The following is a 17,873-nucleotide window of genomic DNA, read 5'->3' as shown; positions in this document are numbered from 1 at the left end:
GGAAGATCCTTAGTGTAGCAAGTGAACTCTCACATCTTTGACTTGAACCTCCTGAATTGTCTTTGAGCCACCATCCTGATGGACAAGGAGAAAAGAAAAGGCTGGAAAGGAGTGCAGCTGATCTGAAGGGCACTGTTAAAATTTATGAAAAAACTAAAAAATTAAAGGTTCTTGTATTTGAATCTTCTCACTTCAAATACTTGTTTCACCATAATAACCATGGTTATCCACAACCTGTTTTGCTGTTCCTAAATTAAATGCAGCCTTAAGAAAACCCTTCCAGTACAAAATCATCAAAATTGGAATGAAGAAGGGTACATTAAAAGCACAAATGATATCTGCTGGGACACTGAAAGGGAAAAAAAAAGAAAGCTAACACCTGTAGTAATGGTAGCAGTAGATATTAACCCAACCCTTTGCTTCAGGACTAATCCCTTATCCCCAGCTGAAGTTCACATGGATTATTTCCCACTGATTTAATTATCTATTTTTCACTTTAGTTGTGCAACACAAGCAAAATGGTGGCACAGAAAGATGAGCCATGGCACATTATGCACATTTCAGCTCCATATCTGTGCCTGTGAATTCCCTCTGCCTCTGAAGTTAACATTTGTCTTTCATTTCTGTTCACAAAAATGCCATATTTTTTTTATAGAGGGACCCAGAAGAAATGGAGAAAAAATAATGCTTAACAATAAAACCAAAAGTCTGAAAATTATCTCCAGATAGGTATTTTTGCTTATTCCAAAGGTTTATTCTGCACAGCTGCCATGCTAAAATACTACAAGCATTATTCATTCTTTGGTAACGAAACCAAAATCTTAATTACTTCTTCCAGAGACTATGGGCCAACTGCTTAATTCTCTGCAAAAATAATGACACAGCAGCCAAAATATGTACTAGGCAGGACTACTCAACAAAATTCAGGGGATGCAAAGCTGTACCTGGGTTTTCAAGGGGTACAGGTGCTGAAAAAGATTTAATTGCTGACCTAAATAGGCTTCAGATCAAGTCCTCAGGGACTTGGCTGTTTTACCTTGGACAGATCATACTCATTTATATTTTGATTTAACTTCTAGGAAAGTAGAGTAACTCTTAGCAGAACAGCAGTAGATGTTATGAAGATTAACTAGTTAACCAAAGTAAAACATTTTACTTTTCCCAGGATGAAAGCAGCGTAAGTGCAAGTTACTAAAATAATGTTTAATTCTTGCCTAGATTTGTGACATTGTTTCTGATTTTAACTGATTTGGGATTGCTGGACCTCCCAGGCTCTGGATGCTACAGAACCACCCAGCCCTGCAGTGGGGCTCCACTTACTGAAATGCCTTTCACCATCACAAGCTCATCCTTTGCCCTGCTCAAAGCCTGCATGAAACATTCATGAAGGAAACGACTCTGAGATGAAATGGGTGCCTCCCACAAAGCCCTGAGCAGCATCACACGAGTCCCAGAACAATCTGGGTAAGCCCTGGTCCTTAACAAGTGTCAGAACCAAGGTTTTGCTGCAGGTAACCCTCACCCTCACAGCACTTGCTGCAAGAGATGAGACACCCACACCATAAATTGAGCTCCTCCTGCTGCACTGTACAGTTTATAAGCATGTAAGAATGAAACATGGGTGTCTGTTCAAGACCTGCCCTTTAATAGCCCCAACAGCAAATGGAAAATGTTCTTCAGAAAGCATCTGAGGGCAGCTGGGTCTTGGTGCACCTTGGATATCCACAGCTCAGTGCTGATCAGAATGATGAGATTTGCATTTGCAAAACCTGTAACATCAGGCACTTCTTTAATTATGGCAAGTGCTTTACAGCCACCAGATTCATGTTGGTTAGCATCCAAGTCAAAAATTAAAAAAAAGAAAAGCAATGATTGGGTTTTTTTCTCAGCTAACTACTCATTTATTTATCAAACACCTGCAAGGCAAGAGGCAGCCTAGGGAGGCAGATACTACAGGAGAGCTGATCTGAATGCTTGGTGACTGTTCTCTCCCCCTAAGTGCAGGTTATTTTCCTTAGAAGGTTTGAACTGATGCCAAGGAGAGTTAATTTAAAAAAAGGAGTAATTTGGATTTTGGTGATATTTGAGGTGATATTCACCTTTGGGGCACTCTGGTTTCCTTTGAAATAATTTTTTAAAAAAGGCTGAAAGATTCAGTTGCAGATAAGGGGTAAGGAATTCCATGAGCAGCATCAATCCCTGTAGCTGCCTGCAGGTTTCTGGGCACTTTGCAGAGGGAAGCAGTGCCTGGCACTGCCCACCTCTCCTGCAGAAAGGACAGACAAAAACCAAGCAAAATTGTTCCAGATCACTTCTGAGAAAGTTTGTGTGGCACTACTGAGAAGCTGCTAGAGGAGAAAAATAACTGAATAGTGCACACCAGTGTGAACAGGCTCAGGGATAAAAAATTTTTTCCACCAGGAGGTAAAATAATCTGCTTTTTAATATCAAATAGTTCACGGGGGGAAAAACTAACTACACTGAACATGCAAACACATTCAGGTGTCCTGTAGGTTTAGCAAATGCATCAGCCTGGGCTGGGCTTTGCTAGGGAGATCAAGCAGCCCCTTGGTGCACAGAACCCAGGCTGGCTCAGGCTGTGTCCCCTCTGGCAGTGACTGGCTGTAGGTGTCACTGGAGGCACAGGGAAGCAGGCAGATCCCTCCCAGCCTTCCTTTCCTGCAGGCGTTTTCAGGAGCACCCTTCTCCTCTGACAGCCACACCACGGGTTTGTTCACCCTCTGCTTTTCATGCCCTCCAGCTGGCCTGGCAGGGCACAGGGCTGCTCTTCAGCTGGAGCAAACCTCTGTGGTCACACCAGGACAGCTCTGGATGCCACCACCATCAGCCCAGCCACCAGAGCAGGGTGCACTCAGCCTGTCTGAGCACATTTTTCCCACTTCTGTCCTGTATTACAGCCCTGATTTTATCACTGCAGCACACTGCTGAGAATTTGGTGTATTTCTGACTTAATGTATTTGCTTTATATTACATGAGATTTTAACCAAGTTTTCTTGCTAGCTTACAGTTTATTTGAAGAAAGGGAGCCAGGCAGCACTTTCCATCCATAGCCAGGCTGTAATTGCTTCCTGTTGTCCCCTGTTCCCTGCTAAAGGGAAACCATCACCAGCTGTTAGTGCCGCCTGCCTTTCCCATCTCATTTTGGGAGGCTGTGATGCATCTCAGAGCTGCAAACCAGCCAGGCTGCAGAGTAACAATTTCCCCATCTGAAAAGCACCCATCCCACCCTGACTTTTCCATCGATTGGGTGTCCATAGGGAGGACTCACTGGGTTAGGGCAAAGAGCTGGGCAGTGCTGTGCTGGCGCCGGGCTGTGCCGTGTCAGATTGATCTGGAGGATGTGACACAGGGGGACACAAGCTGCAGTGGCACGACAGAAGTGACATAAAATGAAGCAGAGACTGATACTCAGAGACAATGCATTTTAAAAACAAACAAAAAATTAAAAATAGGTCAGTCCGGAGCATGCAAATAGCATTTGAATGACACAAGAGGACCAGAGCAAAGCCAGAAGGGATGTCACATATTCTGTGCCCATCAGCAGGATTTCAACTGCCCTGAGGGGTTTTTCCACCTCAGAACAGGCAGACCTGTCCCTGTTAGATGACTGTTTGGTGTGCTGTTTCCAAACGTGCTCCCTGCCAGTCTGGCTCTGCTCTGGAGGCTGTGCTGGGCAGGGAAGGTGCTGGGTGATGCTGATACCCACTGTGCTTTTTACTCCAGGCTCTCAAAGTGCTTCCTAAACAATGAGAGATGCTTTGCCAGCCCTGGCTGCTGAAGGGATAGAGAGTATTTTACTCTAATAAAAGACTGAACTGTAACATGCTCGGGAGGTGCAGCTCCTGTTGTTGGCCTCAGCTCAGCAAATGGAGCATCTCAGACAGATTAGAGAAAAAGGAGATCATGTCAGCACTTCCAGTGCTGGTTTCTGAAACCTTGTGCATCTAATCCCTACATGCTTATTTAGACATCCAGCCCGGCACAGAAAAGGAGGGAGAGAAGGGAATACTCAAGTTTTGAAATAGATATCTCCAGGGTAAAAAACTGGAGAAATCAGAACTTCCCCCTAAAATTTATAAGTTGCATTTATAAGGGACATTTTCCAAGATCTTGCAAAGGTTTATTCCTTCCATTCTTCTTTTCCCTTCCCTTTTCACTTTACTCAAGACTTGCCTGCACCCCTGTGCTGCCAGGTTTGGTTAATGGAAGCTGATGGGAATTTTGTAAAGGATCCTCCCCTGCAGTCTGCAGTGTAAGCCTCTCCCCCCTTTACTCTTTTGCCTCAGCAGGTAAATTCTGTTGCAAACACTCAGGGCTTTGGGAGGGAAAGTACTGCAAACTTTTGAACACAGCCAGGGAAAACTGCAGCAGCTGCTTAAAGGTTGAAGAAACATGGTCTGGCTCTTTAATAGAGAAAAGAACCCCAGCATTTGTTTTGACTGCCAAGATCTGTTAATTTTCTGCAAGTAGATATGAAATATTAGTATCCCACCTCTGGTACTCCCAAGGGCATGTCTGAGGAAAGCAGCAGTGAGCAGGTCTGAGGTGTGATGGCTGCTGCAGAAGGCAGAGAGAGGACATTTGTATCAGGCTGGACAAGAGGAGAGCCTGCAGATCAAAGGCATCTCAGCATAAAGAGGTTCTGACTCTCCACATCATGTGTTGTGATAGGAGCATGCCAGGGCATCTGTTAGCTGCTTAATGAAAGCCAGTGTGGATGACAAGGTAATTTCAGGTTCAAGCATGAATGCTCAAGTGCAAGAGTTTATGTTCAATTACCAGATGCTTCAGACAAGCAGCTAAGACAAAGGCAAGAGCTGCCAAGCACAGGGGCTGCATCTGACACAAGAGAAAATGGGCAGAGTGCTGCTTTGCCGTTCACTTTGCTGCTGTTCCTTATGTGGAGTAGGCAGATAAACCATAATTTCAAGTTTGATTAACCACTTCCTTACCTAACTCTCTCAACCACCCCTTAGTGTTGTGATGTTAAAGATCCCAGCTATGTTTTTACCTTATCTACACAAACCATTTCATGTACAAGATTTTAAATCAGGTTTTTCTTGTAGACAAACTGAAATTTGAACTCACTATTTAGGACTCACTTTTTCTCGTTCTGAAATACCAGCATGTTTACTGTTTTCATTTTGTTTTTCATCAGAGGGAGTTAATAAAGGCACTGCAGAACAATGTCCTCTATTTGCAATGACATTTCACATTATTGTATTGATTTCAAGGCAAATCATGTCTGGAGACAACAAAAATCAATCTTGGAAGTAGAATCATCTGTTTTCTACGGGCAACTGAAGAATCAAAGGCCAACACATGAATACTCAGATGTGCTCTAATGTTTCCTTCTCTTCTAGCAGTGAGTGAAACATTTATCCAGGGCCACAAAGACAAAAGCATCTGAGAGCTGATGACTGACTGAGGGTCTGGGGGCTCTCAGTGCTCTGGGTACCATCAGACACTCTAAGAAGTGCTGAAGGGAGAAAAAAGATGACCCTGAACTAAATAAATTAATAACCAGTGAGTAAACATATAGTTTAATTAGCATTGTAAACTACAGTTTTCTTAATAGAACTGATTGAGTACTTCATGGGGCATGGCCAAAATTAAGATTAAAAAGAAATGAAGAAATATTTTAGAGACGTGGTTGAGTGGCCTTGGCAGTGCTGGGTTAATGGTTCTACCTGATAATCTTAAAGGTCTTAATTGTTTGATTCTCTGAGTTACAGTATCACAGCCATGAGCTGTGACAAGTCACATCTATGATTTCAGGCACTTGGCTCTTAGGCCAATATTACTCTCTTGCTCCAGACAATCAGCTTAATTAAACGTGTTCTCATCAAGACAAGTAACCAATTAAAAGGCACATTTCTTACCAGAAAATTCTGCAGCACTTCTCTGGTGAGTACTGGGGTAGAGTTTCACTTAATAAAGTATAATCTCATTAAAAGCAAAAGGGACAATGTCAGCTTAGTAAAGGGAATTTAGGCCAGGAAGTAAAGTAACTTTTCTGACTTCAGAAACACACCAGTTGGTGCCCAGAACTTTCCATGTGATCAGGCAGTGCTACACAGCCACGTATTTAACAGGATTAAGGAAAGGAGGAGTGGAGCATCTGACCTTTCCTGGAGCCTCTGACTGAGCACTACACCTGGATGAGCTGGGCATTTAGGACATGGTAAAATTGATTTCCTGCAAGAGGATCCTTATCTTGCAAGTTTACCTGGCTCAAATCTCTCAAAGACTCTGTTTGCTGTTACTGTGGGCCAGGGAGGTTTAAGAGGAGAGTTTGGGTGTTCATCCATCCATCCATCCATCCATCCATCCATCCATCCATCCATCCATCCATCCATCCATCCTCCTTGGTAACCTTCTCCTTTCAGCTCCTGAAGATTCCCTTTCAAGAGCAGCACTTTGCTTCTCAGCTTTCCTCAGAGCTGAACTGCAGCCAAGGTGCAATCCATTACCATATTTCTTAAACTGGCTTTGCAGAAGAGCTTCCTACAGCCTGAAAACTTTCTGAACTTGATGTAAGCATCTCCCTCCCAGGAATTCATGCCTCCCACCTGCCAGACAGGGACCAGGTTGTCAGTCAAGGGACTGCCCTTCTGCAGACTCCAATATGCACCTTTGGGTGGCTGAATGCAGTTAATTTATATCTAAAACCACATTAAGAATGGAATTGCATCAAAGGAGACTGGGGAGGGATGTGCCATTAGAGCAAACTCAAAGACAAAATATATGAAAATATATCCACTCTGCTGAGAGTACAGAGAGCATTACTTAAATAACAAGAGGGCACAATACTTCATTTTAACCTCTCTTTTACCTAGTGCAAAGCAATCTTATCAAATCAAGCTCTCTCCATGCAAAGAAAATTATCCTTAATGGGGTCTGGAAATGACAATCAAATCTGTCACTCGTAGAAACGTGTGCTTGCTCATTATAGCAGCATGCAACAGTGCCTGGTAACACCACAAACCCCAACCATCCCTTCTCTGTCCCTTTGCATTTCAGGCTAAAAGAAAAGCCACTTCAGAGGTGCCTTAAATGAAATTGATATATTTGACAAATGATTGAGCCATTTGTCACACATTCTCCAGGTAACCCAGTGAATGCAAGGTAACACCTTTTGTGGGCTATTGATTGCAACTAGCTGATATTTGTCTTTTCAAGTATGGAATAATCTACTGTCATTGCAAAAATTATGGCCATCTTCCTGAGAAGGTTAATCAGATACAGACGAAATCATATCTAATCTTTGATAAATTGCAAGTCACTTGAGGATCAATCACTTCTCTTCTTGTACCACAAGCCACAGGTAATTGTGCAGAAGTCAGGCTCTGCAGTTTGCTGTGCAGCCCCTCTGTCCCAGTGGTCAACAGCTTTTCAGCTCTGCTCTGATGGTTGATTTTTGGGGCTTTGAAATCTGTTTTGAGGAGTAATGGCCATAAATAAAAAATTTCCCAAGACAAGCAGAGAAACTACAAGCCCTATATGCTGCACATCAGCAGAATATAGTGAATATTTCCATTGCTAACTTGGTTTGGTAAATATCTCCTGAGGGATTACCCTGCATGGACAGCAAGACCTCTTATATCAAAAAAGAACAAGAGAGTTTTGTCCTTGCTAAATCATTTTCATCAATTTCCTCTGACTGATTTTCTTGGAGGCAAAGAACTGGGACCTCCTGAATATATGCTTATTATTACATGAGAAAAGCAGCAAGGATGATTCCAAAGTCAAACTTCTGCCATTTAGCTGTTTTATCACTTCTCAACCCTGCTTTAAAAATAAATACAAACCCACCTGGGTTCAGCAAGTTCTCTGCCTGCTTCCCAACACCTTCCTGCTCAGCTTGGGTGGATCTGTGCTGCTGAGCTCTCATGAACAACCAGGACTTACTCTCTCACTCTAATTCTTCTCCTTCCTAATGTAGAATTCCTTTTTGCCTTTTGCCCCTCCACTTCTTGGCAGATCTCAAAACAAAAATAAATAAAAGCTTGACAGAAAGTAGGCTATCAAGATTCATTAATACTGAGTATCAAATATATGTGTTTATTGCAGAGTTGGAATCTCCACTGTCTCTCTCTTGCTGTTAATACAACAGCTCATCTGCTGTATCCACCCCATGAATATGTTCAACCTAAGTATTTCTCTAAAGACACCCCTGCTCCTACTATTTTATAATTAGAAAATAATTAGTGCAAGTTCTCCCAAATAGCTCCCATAGAGAAATGACTCTACTACACAAAAGGAAGATCTGAAATTCCCAAGCTATTTACAAGCTACACTAAAAAGAAATCTGGGCATTTCTCTAGTGCCTCAGGAGATGACATCCAGACAACAAGACATAATTAAGAAGTTGTTATGCAGGGAGCAGGATGAGGCATGACAGTCAGCAGGCAGGTAGAGAAATCAATTATGCAAATGACATGAAAAAATAAATAAATTTCAGTTTCAAAAAGCTCTTGTCAGGTCAGCTCAAAAGGTAAACATCAAATTAAAAAGTTGAACTTTTAAACAAGCTAAAGCCTTAGGAGAAAAATATTGCTATCACTGGCAGCACCCAATCTTTTTCCATTTAAAATTATTTTAAACCAAAACTGAACTAACTCTTTAAATAAACTGCTAATTGAGCATGGGCATCCAGCCCTGCAGGCCTGCACGTGGCTCCTGGGAAGGAGAGCCAGCCCTGTGGCCACCAGGTTGGGTATTTGGACTTTGAGTCACCACCAAATGTGAATAATTAAGGTTACCAGAATTCCATCAAAAAGAGAATTAGATGAGCAAAAGAGGGGGCAGAGGAGAGAGCAAAGAGCAAGGAGGTGAAGGTCAGGATGAGCCCAGACCTCATGGTGAGAGGAAATAAACTGAGATCAACTCTTCGCTTTCACTGAGCTCAACTTTCACTTTTTCTTTCACTCTTCCCTTCACCATTAGGAAGGTCGTGACTTTCTAATGACCTTGAGGAAGTCATTAAAAGCCTCAGCTGCCTTCTTTGCCCAGCCAATAAATGCAGAGAAGACCTTCATTATAAAACTGTTCTGTCTCCTTCTGCCACTGTGCACAACGGTTATTTTTATTTAAGGATAACTTTTCCTTGGAACCCCAGTGAGACTGGCAGGCTACCACAGGCAAGACTGAAGCCCAAACACCTAATTCCAAACAGATCAAGCAAGAGAGTAACAGAACCAACAAAACAAACCTTGAATACAAGACTTCTGGGCCACAGAGATCCAGTTTGTTTCCCAGTGAAGCCAAGATGTCCTCATGTCCTGTGCTCTCTCACAAGGAAGGGACTCCTGTCTCCTGACTCCAGTAATTAATGACAGCCTGGGAAGGGAAACCCTTCTGCTGAGGGATGTGCTATGGTTTGCTCACTCTTTGATTAAGCCCCAATCCTGATGTTCCAGGAAGGGGCAGGAAGGGGGCAGGATGACAAATTAAATTAATGTAACAACCTGCAAGAACATCCCATCATTGCAACTTGCTCAAAATCTTCAGCTCCTACTCCACCAAATAAATATTCATCCCAGAGCATCATTATGAAGTGTCCCTGACATTTCCCCTGTTCCATGGCATTTTGCTTCAAATTAGCCACAACTTTTTTTTATGCAAATGATTCTTATGCAAATTATTCTCCTATGCAATGAAATGATTCCAAAGGACCAACTTGCAAAGATACAGACAGAAGTGGAATAAACAGCATGTCAGTGTTTCCATCTCTCCTTCCAGCCTGGTTTCAGTGACAGATGATTTGGCCCCAAGCACCCAGCTTTGCTAGGGCTTCAGTCATGATCTACAAAATGTCTCCCCAGCACCCTGACACTCAGCTTCTGCAAGGAATCAAGTTCATCTTTAGCTGCACCAAACAGTTTAGTTACCAGGATTTTTACAAAGACTTTCTACTGTTTACCTGAGACACAAAAGGAACAAAATTTTCACTGGTGAAATCCTGCTGACTTCATAAATAAACTCAAATAAAAACTATAATGGAGATATATTTGCAATGAAACCAGATGAAAACACAGCATAAAGCCTACAACCCATCAGTAGTTCCTTACAATACACTTGAAAACTTCACCCATAATGAAAGCAGATTTCATATTCCAAAGGTGTGTGTGACAGAGAGAAGCAACCCAAGGCCCAGCAAATCAATTCAGTGACAAAACTTGTGTGTGTCAGTCAACCTGCTTCTGAGCCAGGAACAGATTCCCATCACATTCCCAAATCACTGGCTTGAACACTGTGATGCAGCACACCTAGGACTCAATCTCTTCTGGTAGTGCCTGTTATTAAACTCTCTCTGCCATCACGATTTTGGGGATTAAGACAAGAGGCTCTACTCCTCACATCAATTTTGATAGGATTGCTCATAATCTTACTGAAGTTGAATTAGAAGAGGGGACAATCAGGTCTCAGGAGCCCCTAATATTGCAAGCACCACCTCATCACCATTCAGCAGCACTTCAGTTACTCTCTGATGTGTCCAAGCCCATCACTCCTGAGCTTTATCCATGTGCCACTTGGTTATTATTATCTGATGGGCAGCTCTGAGTAACCTGTTTGCAGCCCAGCCAGGCTCAGGGAGAAGAAGTCACAACCTCTCAAAACCTCCCAAGATCAGTTCTGCCAAGCTGCTTCCAAAAAATGCTTTGGAGAAAAACCACAAAAGGATTGATACTTCCCAAATGATGCCCCAGATTCTTTTCCTCAACACCCTTACACTTTTACCTCCTCCTACAAGAAAATGTGCTCTCTAAACACTTCCTCTTTATCTTTGATGTTAAAACCACAGCCTCCAGGCCAGGCTGTTCTTAGTCACTGTTTTCAAGGATATAAAGCTCTGAAAGTATGGGATTCATTCTCATTTTGCATCCCCCTCTCCCTTTATTCTCCCACATGGTTTCCTTCAGCTTTTCCTGACTTGCAGACCAGGAGTCACTTTCTCAACAAATCCCATGTTCAGATCATTATCCCCCCTAACCCTGCACCCCCTGACTGAAGGAATTTGCCACAGAAATGGCTCCAGGGGGATCTGTTCCCATCTCCCACCACAGGACCATACACTACAAACTTCTCTCAGCTGGACTGTTTACTCTTAGAACATGGCCTTAATTTACCCAAGATTTGTGGTATTTCCAGTCATGTCTGGAAGTTCATCCCACTCCCCACCTTGGAAAAAAACAACCAACCTGTATCCTCTGGGATTTTCTGCAAAGGTTCAAGTCCCCTGAAATATCTGGGGAAATGGGTGGAAAACATGAAGTTGAACATTCCCTTAATTATCAATTTGTTCCTGTCCTCAGTCTGATAGAAATTTCCACTTAACTCTTCTTCACTTCCAAAACTAACTATGGGATAAAATAGTTTGTTGTTTATGTTTTAAATACACACAAAGACACACACACATAACCAAATCCCCTACATTTCTTTCAATAAAAATATCTACTGGAAGCCCTTGATCCAGGGCTTCATTTTAATTATGTTGGGCTCTAATTTGTATTCAAAAAACGAAAAATATTTTAACCTTTCTGAAATGGATCATGTTAAAATAAATGGAAGCCAGTTGATGAGAAGTGTTAATTAACTTGCTTTCCTTTCATTAAGAGTCTGTGTTTAACCTATAGGTCACCTCCTCTTTCAGCTGATGTATGGATTTGATCTTCAATGATGAGCTAAACAACCCAATCTTCTATTGAGGATGGAGAACTCCTGAACCTCTGGCTTTTTTTTTTTTGGGGGGGGAACAGGAGGGGAAAGGACAAGAAAATTCTGAAAATTAAAGCATCGAGCTTTTTAATTAATTATCCTAAACCTTTTTTTTTATGGCAGAAGAGATCTCATAATGCTGACCCTGCCATAAATTGTGGGATTAAGATAATACAGAACTAAACAATGAAATTGGTTCCCCCCATCACAGATATACAGACATAATGGTCTTTTCTTTAAAAAAAAAAAAGTATTTTTTTCCACATTATGTGCTGGATCAAGTGTATTTGTAAGCATCAGCCACTTGATCCTGCCTTGGCCTCTTGTGCAGTTACTGGTTTTAAGACCCCTGATGGGCCTGGGGGCTGAAGGGACACAGGAGAAAGGGGAAGGTGGTGGGGAGGGAAGTGGGGGGAGATTCTGCTGCATTTACCATGATCCAGAGCAAATCTTCCACACTGAGTTGCTCTCCCTACATCAGGATCAGACAATGTACTTGGAGAAACTGCTCTGTAAGAGTCAACAGATTTATGTTCCTGATTTTAAAAATATAACTCTAATAAAGGAAGAAGTATGTCCAGAATTGGCAAGAGAGATAGGCTGGAGATCTATGCTTTTTAATATCAAGCTTTTTACCACGACCACTTTTATCACATTAATGGCTAAATCACACTGATTGTAAAACAGCCAAAATGAGGCAATTAGTAAGGCTGGTGACAGCCCCAGAGAACAAAATGCACAAGGTTTGCAGTGTGAGCCAGATGGATATCTTCAATATATTTCTTATTGTCTGCTTGTGGTAATATGTTCAATTAAGCTGAATCAGTACTACAGAAGACCCTTTGAATTTCCTGGAAAAAATTAATTGCCTGCTGCAAATTTAATGAAGCCTAACAGTATTATGTTTACAAGTTTGGTTTGTTATGATCAGTAAGTGTTTACAAGAAAAAAACCCCTTACTTAACCCAACTAGCCCCATCAGCAAACCAGTGCTATTTTACAGCTTCAGTTTCACATTTCCAGGCCATTTAACAGTTCTGCCCTTAGCAGCTGACCTAATTTTTTTCCCTCCCAAATAAGACAGTGACAGCTCTTGCAGGGCTGCTCATTCATGAGTGGTTGGGAGTTAAATCTGACTCAACACCTCAACCATGACCTGGTGTTATGACACGTGTCCTGGGATGAGCTGGAACCTCTGACCTTCATCCTTCTCCATGTGAGGTCACCAGCTTGGCCCAGCACAAGGCAGCCAACAGCCCATGGCTCTCCTGGTTGAGCAGTTCTTGTTCTCAAAAACATTCCCAAACCAAAAGCCAAAGGTGTGTCTGAGCAGAGCCAGGGAGGGCTGGCTCTGGGGAGGGCTCAGCAGTAGATGAGGCATCTGCTTCTCATTTCACCACTTCTGTAATCCCTGAATGATTGCAACCTTTGAGCTGCAATCAGCTGTCAGACAAATGGAAATGGTGACACGATACCCAGTGATTTCCTCTGCCCTGGGGTGCTCTGGGGCTGGCCTGATTTTTCTGATGACCTCAGGATCTCAGCTGAAGGGGGCTGGGAGGGAACCTCAATGTTTCTCAGCTCCAGGTGTAACAGAGGAGAGGCAGCTGCCACCTTTGAAAGAGAGAACTGAGCTTCTTCCAGCTGCAGAAGGCAATTTGGACAAGCATGGTGTAATAACCTTGATGGTGGTTTGCAGTTGGAAATGAACATGTCAGTTGCCTGAAACTATAAAATACCTGATTAAACCTTGTGTTTCAAGTGCCATATGGAGAAGAGCTCCTTTCAAAGCTGCAAGGACCCTGAGGTATCTACTGGATTCCAGCCCCATCACCAGCTACTACCTGAAGCTCTTCCACCCAGGGTTCATTAAGCAGATCCAGGAAAGTGTAGCCTGAAGCCCTGGGGCTGCCACAGCTGAGGAGAGGAGGAGCAGATGTGGTGGATGCACAGCTCTCCTTTCTAACTGTGCCTTTTATGCAGTGCTTTGGGTCATAATTTTACTTAAACCCAGGAAAAGACCCTTAATTGCATCCTAGAAATAATTGCTGTCCATGGAAATAGTCCAATTAGAGCTGATTATATTCTTTTACAATTTTACAGTCAAAGATTACTGCTTTCATTGCCAGCTGCTAAATTCAAGCATTTGCTACTGGTTGTGAGTTAGAAGGCAAGGAAGATTTTCAAACTTAGGAGGAAGTTTCATTTCCTAAACATGAGAATACAGCAACATGTACTCACAAATCAATCAGTGCCTACATAGCTCTATGGCTCTCTCTGATGCTTTTTTTGCCTATATACCCCTGATTTAAAGATTCTGGAGAACAAGCATTTGTACTCAAAATTGACTTTTTCTCCTTCATTGTTAAAATCATGAATTAGGCCTCATAAGGAATATTAAATTGTATCTATCTGGACTACATATAAAAACTGTGTCCAGCCACTACTAAAAAACCCCTTCACTTTAACAATATTAAAACTTCCTTTGATTTTTGAAAAGTTCTGAGTCTTTGGTAAGTACAGAAAGTCTTGGCTTTGCTACCAGCTGAACACACACCTCATGTGCTATCCAGCATGATAATAAAAGCCCATAAAACATGGACAGCCCTAAAGTGCTGCTCTGGGATTATTACTTTAAACTCTGCCTCTCTTTTTTAAATTATATTTTGTGCTTTCAAGACCAGGTGTTATTTAACCAGGTCCTTTCTTAAGGGCTGAGGAATAACCAATATGAATTTAAATTAGATTGAATTGAACTGTGAGGAAAGAAAATTAAAGACCTTGCATGACCTTAAAACACTGCTGGATCAAGACAGATCTCAGAGTGACTGAGGGGCTATTGGTGTTCCAAAATGACTAACAGGACATATGGGTGGATGGTATGGAAAATGCCTGAAATAGCTTTCTGGGACAGCTTTCCACAAGAGCAAAGCAGCAGCAATGACAGGGGAAAAATCAGGGAGGGACAGAGGATTTCTGGTAATGTCAGTAGTGCTTAAGTGGGTTGATAGATTTAAGTATCCGATGCACTTTTCCCTGGGTTAATGTAGAAAATCCAACATCTTAATGTATGGCTTACTCTCCCCCTCTTGGGAAAAGCCCCCAGCCCAAGCACTGATGTCCCAGTTCCACAGAACAGTCAGGACAGCTGAAAACAGATGGTAAAATACATGGCACTGCTGTTACCTGCACTCATTGCTAAAACCCCCAAAGAAACACACACAAAAGGATACTCATAAAATGTACCCAGCTAAAACACAAGCATTTCCTACAACTGGAAAGCAAAACCATCACACAGCTCCTTCACAGCCAGGTCCACCCAGAGGCCCCCTCCCAAGGACAGCCACTGGGTTGCTGCCCCTCTGCAGGGCTTGGTGGATACATTTTAAAAAGCTCGATGCCTTTTTGCCTCAGGTTTATTAAAAGCAATTTTTTTTATTGCTGGAGTCAGTAGCAGCACTATGTGAGGAGGAGCTGGGTTGGTGGCCAGCCCAGCATTTGCTGATCTCAGCAGTGCCAGGGGCTGCAGCTTTAGATTTAGGGCTGGCACTGAAGCCACAGCAGATGCTGAAGAACAGAGTCAGCAACACCAGCTCTGGAAGGCAGAATCAGTGTCTGGCATTATGAAAATAAATTATTTGTGAATATAAACCAAGATATAAATAGATACATACACCCATCCTAATGGTGGGGATCATTTTGGAAGGAACAGGCAGCTGTGATGTAAAACTTGTATAGCAGCATTCTGAAATCAGTTTGCCTATGAATATCCAACAAAAAGAGATCTGAAGTCTGATATTGCCAAAAGAATAAAATAATTCTCTGAAAATCCATGAGGGCTCATTGAGACTGCATGGTTTTCCATATCATTTTTCTAAGTGTCCTGTTTTTCATTACTATGATGTAAAAAAATGGATTAAGTCTGCCTCGACTCTCAAGTTTATAAGCAAGCAGTACATTTAGAAAAATAATACTGAACTGCAGGCATTTACCAAGTTGTCTTTGAAGCAACCATAGGTGATATAAAGAGGTCTCCAAAGGTAAAAAGATGCAGTGGGTGGTATCACACGAGGGGCACTGGTGATGCACAAGCATCCTGAGTAGCCTTGAGCCCTGCTGCTTCAGAGTGCTGGGGAGATGAAGGCACCAGGGTCACCTCAGCCCAAAATGCAGAATATTATTCACAGATATTACAGGAGGCATAAGGAGTTCTGTTTGATTGCCTGTGTGCTTGTTGGCACACTCCAGCTTCCTGTGTATGTGGAAATTAAGCCACAGATGACTTGAAGAAACCCAGGACCAGGTGTTATCAGGCACGTTCAACCCAAAAGTGCAACGTGCTGTAGTGGACAGGAGGTCAGGCAGGACAGTGATGTCTCTCCACAGGAGCAAGCATCTGGAGCTGCACAACCAAATTATTTTCATTTCTTTACAGGAAGCCTAATATTCACAATCTCTGAAGATGGAAAACCACTGGTTCCTTGTCTACCAATACACAGTGGTATAAATCCACCCAGCCCCATGGATGTGAGACAAGCACAACATTTTCTGAAGAAGAAAGTTCAAAACTGCTCGAGTGATGGCAACGCAGAGACAAGCACAGATGGCACGAGGGGCCAGGAAAGCCACCACGTCCCACCCACACTGGCAACCACAGCCCTGAACTGTGAGCCCAGCTGCATTTAAAGCACTAGAATAACACTGTAGAAAGTGCAAGTTTAAAGGCAATAACATTTAAAGGCTCTGAGGAGTTACTCGATAATGGAGCAGAATTTACAGAATTTAATAAATCGTTTCCATTTGCAATGCAATACCCCAACCTTCACACAAAGGAATAGCCTTGGAAAATATGCAATTTTATAAAAAATAATTTGGATCACTGTGCTGGACAAAATCAAGACTATCAGGCTATTCAAGCGTGAGGAAAAAATAACCTACTGACATTATCCTTGTGTTCTTTCTCTGCTAAAGTGCTATGGCTAGCAGCTAGCAAAAGCTCCTTTTCCTGCCTTGAGCCCTCCCATGGCAGTGCTCACCAGAGCAGCTAATGGCAGGAGGGAAATGTTAGAGGTGCATCATAATAAAACAGGCAAATAAAGTCATCAGAGCTTGCCCTTCTCAGAGATAAAACAGTGCAACCAGAATTGCTTTACTTCTCCACAAGAAGAGAGAGGTACAGACCCCACCCAGCATTCACTGACTCTTTCTGTCCATTATGCCACAAAATTCCAGGCTGCAGAGTCAAACTGAGCAATGACATTTCTATAGAGGTGCTGCCTGAGGAACTTCACCTGGGTTTAGTCTATGCTGCTGAAGGGCAGGAGCTGGGACATTAGCACCAGAGCTTCTCCTTCTCCTTTCTACATTCAGAGATTTTATTGCTATGTCCATCTGAAATGAGCTTCTTTGGGAGCTGCTGCTTTGGTAGCCAATTTATATCACTGCATTAAATACAAAGAAACTCATTTTGTGCAGTCTACTACACCTGTGTACACTATTTGTCCTGGTGCTTACAAAGTCTCTTGTCTTTCTCTGTGTTGGAAGAACTGAACCTTTACCCTCAAGTGATAAAGAAGATGGAAAATTAAGATTCAGATACTACTACATGGAAACATGGGCCATGTTGTACATAGCTCTGAACACAGTGATTCTTCTCTAGCCTTACAAATTCAATCCTGCTTTTTAGTGTAAAGGTCAAGCTGTACATACAAGTTTGCATGAGCTCAAGTCTTGGAAGTCAGAGCTGTTCTTCCTTAGCACCAACCAAGAGAACAAACCCAAACCACAATCTCATCGGTTTAGAAAACCACCAAGGTTCACCAGTTCTGACAACAGCATCTTAATACACAACCCTATGGGCACCTGTCAGAATTTCATATCTTTTAAGCTGTCTGCTCATGCATAATATGATTATTTATTCATCCCTCTCTGGTTGTTTGCCAGAGATTTATTTTAAGCTCCTTGGTTCTGCTGTAACAGATACCTTCCTCCTCCTCTCATCCTTGCCTACACTGTCTTTGACACCGTCAGTACCTCTCCCTGAGAAAGAAAATTAAAAAAAGAAAAAAAAAAAAAAAAAAGCTGCAATATTAATGGAAGAACAGAGGAAGGTTAGAAAAAATGTCTTCTGA

The 17,873-nt window shown here is 42.4% G+C and overlaps 1 protein-coding gene across 4 annotated transcripts in view; it reads right to left on the bottom strand.

Annotated features, from left to right (window-relative positions):
* The window catches only part of LOC139801712 (contactin-4), a 257,518-nt gene that overhangs the window by 13,400 nt on the left and 226,245 nt on the right, over positions 1 to 17,873 (bottom strand). The window lies entirely within an intron of this gene.

The sequence above is a fragment of the Heliangelus exortis genome, chromosome 12, assembly GCF_036169615.1.
Source record: "Heliangelus exortis chromosome 12, bHelExo1.hap1, whole genome shotgun sequence".
Lineage (NCBI taxonomy): Eukaryota > Metazoa > Chordata > Aves > Apodiformes > Trochilidae > Heliangelus > Heliangelus exortis.
This window is presented reverse-complemented; position numbering and strand designations above follow the sequence as displayed.